At 42.0% G+C, this 3,877-nt stretch overlaps 1 pseudogene across 1 annotated transcript; it reads right to left on the bottom strand.

The window, feature by feature from the left end:
* Window positions 1–410: 410 nt before the first annotated feature.
* On the bottom strand, window positions 411–2,350 carry LOC309862995 (SUMO-activating enzyme subunit 2-like; annotated as a pseudogene). Its single transcript has 2 exons — window positions 1,906–2,350; window positions 411–1,689 (listed from the first exon to the last, which is right to left on the bottom strand). The product of its transcript is annotated as an SUMO-activating enzyme subunit 2-like (transcript).
* Window positions 2,351–3,877: the final 1,527 nt, after the last annotated feature.

Here is a 3,877-nt window from a genome sequence, read left to right as displayed (position 1 = left end):
ACTATATTCCTTCTTTCAGTACAGTGTATCATGATGTTTCTTTTTTTTTTTTTTTTAAGATTTTATTTATTTGACAGAAAGAAAGATCACAAGTAGGCAGAGAGGCAGGCAGAGAGAGGGGGAAGCAGGCTCCCTGCTGATCAGAGAGCCCAATGCAGGGCTCGATCCCAGGACTCTGAGATCATGACCTGAGCCAAAGGCAGAGGCTTAACCACTGAGCCACCCAGGTGCCCCCTATCATGATGTTTCTAATTGTTGTAGCAAAATGAATGCTTCTTCAAAGGGAGCAGACACATCTTCAAGTCTCTGGTGTCAATTTCTTCCCTTTGGAACAAAGGACTTGACAAATAACTTGGTTCTGCCCAGATGATCTACTGTAGTGAGAGGGTTCTGTTCAGAGGCATTTCTGTTCAATCTGAAGCTATAACATCATCAGACTCTTCTGTCTGTTCTGTACATGACCTCTCTGCACTGATAGTCTCTTTCTCATCTAATTTCCTTCATGACTTTTCTCTCTTCTTCACTGATGTCAGCATTATCTGAAGGACCTTCTTCATCTGAGAAGATGAGTGTGTGAGCACATCATCTTGTTCTTGTGCAGTAGATGTAGAAGGCTGAACTCCATTGTCACTGCCATATGCTTTTGGCAGCATCTTCAGCTTCTTTGTGCCCCACGTTTTCTGGGGCATCACCAACAGCTTCAGATTCAACATCCTTTCCTGGATCTTCACTCTGAAGGATGTTAATCAATAAAGCCTAGTCCTGAAGGAAGTCATCTGCTTGAAGTGGGCTCCCATTTCCAATTCCAAATTCTGACAGCTTTTTGTGATTATTAGCTTCAGTCTCTCCCTCTTCTGAAGACATTAGGATTTTTCCTCTCCCATCTTCAATCTGGACATCTGGTGCTACCATAGCAAAATTTTCTTTCACCATCTTTTCCTGTAATGTGAGAGTAGTTACCTTTGGCTTGCTGGCACATAACGTAGCCATTAGGGTTAGGAGGGTCTGGTGCAAAAGGCACAAGAAACTTCTTTCTTGGGTTTGGTTGTTTATTCAGACAAATTGTTCTACACTGGTCTATTTTTCCTGATAAAATATTTAATCCCTCTAATGCTATTAACCCAGCAATCACTGCATTAGTTGTAGCAATGGCAGGAATAATGTTACCTGACATTCATTTTATATCAAATCTGCTCTTCATACTGAATATATGCATCCTGAGGTATGCACAGAGGTGACAAAAAGCATTGCAGATAGGTCATCTTTGTCCTATATGAGCTGAGCTCCATCCCTTTTTCTGCCAAGTGAACTTCGAAGTCTCAGTGCTCTTTGAAAAAAGATATGCGTAGTTCTTTACATCTAGAACCTGCTGGTCTTTCAGACCTAACTAGGGTTCGTTTTCTGGGTCTGATGCACTGGTTTCTTCTCCTTGACTTTGTACTTCAGCCCTCTCCAGTGGAGGGTTCCTTTACCACCATACTTTGTCCACTGTCGACAGATACCAGGTATCATCTTTAAGAAGTGTGGTAAAAAGTTTAACCAGATCAGTCCATTCCTTAGTGAAAATACATTTAATGTCACCTCTTCATTAGATGCTCTGGCTCTGGCTTTAGCTTCCACTGATTCCCAGGAAGCTTCAGGATGGCTCTGTCAGGGGACACTTCTTCTTCTTCTTCCTTCTTCCTTCTTCTTTTTTTAAAAGGTTTTATTTACTTATTTGACAGAGAGAAAAATCACAAGTAGGCAGAGAGGCAGGCAGAGAGTGGGGGAGGCAGGCTCCCTGCTGAGAAGAGAGTCTTGATGTGGGGCTTGATCCCAGGACCCTGAGATCACGACCTCAGCCGAAGGCAGAGGCTGCCCCCAGGTGCCCCCAGGGGTTTCTTCTTGATCAGCATCTTCTCAAACAGCTGGTTGAACAAACACTTTACCCAAACAATGAAACAAATTATGTTCTAAAGCTGTACTGTGATCTGTACAGCCAGGGAAAATTCTTGTGGTAGGTTTGGGATGATATTCAAACACTCAGTTACATCCTTTTTGATGGTCATTACTTACCCAAGGTAGCTACTCTCAAGAGGAACGTCAGCTGCCAGACCCATCCTATTAACATGGTTGAGAGCAGCTCTGTTGTCTAAAGCATTCATAATCAATATTCAACAATATAAATTGTTGAAAAAAGTCCACATTATAGTCAGGGTTCATGATGCTGTCAGGTAAAACTGTAGTACACTTTCTTTGGTAACCTGTTTCTTTTGAAACAGAAGCTGCTTGTTGAAGTTGCTGATATGGATAGTATCCAGATCAATCAGGTCAAAGTGGGAGAAGCCATGAGCATGTGGCTTTTGAGGAGCTCACAGCTGATGCCACCCACACCTACCAGCAGCACCTGGTCCTTGGCCATGGCCTTGTCTAGTTCCTGGGGCCTGATCACAAGGTTTTGTTTTGTTTTGTTTTGTTTTGAGCGAGAGAGTGAGCGAGAGCGTGTGTAAGCAGGGAGAGGTGGGGAAGAGGGAGAGAAAGAATCTTAAGCAGGCTCTATGCCCAGTGCAGAGCCTGACACACAACCCTGAGATCATGACCTGAGCCAAAACCAAGAGATGGATACTTAACTGACTGAACTACCCAGGGCCCCCTGATCACAAGTTTTAATGAAAGAGCTGGGAGGTAGTCTTTAAGAAAATATAGGTTGTATAGCATTTTGGGAAGAATGACAACTGTGAAGCCAAACGGGGCTGAATTTGAATCCTTGCTTAGCTATTTCCTAGATCTATGAACTTGAGCAAATTGTTTGCTTTCTGAGTTTTAATTTTTTCATCTGTAAAATGGGAATATTAAAGTCAACTGTTGTTATGATTAGAAATAACATATGCAAAGTGGCTAGTCCTGTATCTGGTATATGGTAGGCTGCAATGAATAGTAGCTACTACTACTATTAATTGGCTATGATAACAGAGTAGGCATTATTAGATCAAAGAAGATAGTTGCATCTGGGAACACATGTTCAATTTGGAGCATTCCACTCTAAGATTCTAAGTTGTGTGTGTGTGTGTGTGTGTGTGTGTGTGTGTGTGTGTTTGTATGTGTTCATGTGAGTATGCATGACTGAACATTTCCATAGATGGTGGTCAGGAGGGCACAGAGTCTGGAACACATGTCCTACGAAAGAAATGGGGATATTTAGCTTAGAAAAGGAAAGCTTAGCTTGTGCTCCCTTTAAATATTTGCTAGTTACCATTTAGAAGCAGAAATAGCCACATATGTAGATATCTGTACACATATGTGTACAGATCCAATGGAGCTGCCCAACGGGTAAACTCTAGGAGGGCTAGACCCTGCAAGAGACACTTTTGGCTGTCTAACAATTAGCGCTACCCAGTAGCAGAGTAGGCTACCTCGGCATTGTCCTGGCCCTGGAATTATGCATTGGCAGCGTGAGATGTGTGCGTACACAGAGATTTTCCACTTTGGATGGGAGCCTGGCTGAGAATGAACTCCAAGGCTCCATGTCTTTAGTGGTTGTCTTGCTCATTTTTTCTTGTTACAATCCTGTAGGAGACACCACTCATAAAAGGCCTCTTGATATTAAATGCCATTATAACTTTGAAGGAATTGCAAATACTCATGAAATGTGAAAAGTGAAGTCTTCTTACCGTATACCTAGTTGTCTCCCTAGAATGAAATTTCAACTTGGTTTAGGAGAGAGTGTCCCAGCAAGTGTTTCTTTTCAGAATGATTAAAGTCTCTGGGCCTATCTGGACTCATTCATTTTAACTATTCCATTTCCCAAGAATATCATCTCATTACTTTTTCAATGACCCAATATTTTCTGTACAAGTGAATGAGTCCAGAAAGTCATTTCAGCCATTGATTATTTTTG

Source organism: Mustela nivalis (genome assembly GCF_964662115.1).
Source record: "Mustela nivalis genome assembly, chromosome: 4".
In the NCBI taxonomy this organism is placed as follows: Eukaryota; Metazoa; Chordata; class Mammalia; order Carnivora; family Mustelidae; genus Mustela; species Mustela nivalis.
This window is presented reverse-complemented; position numbering and strand designations above follow the sequence as displayed.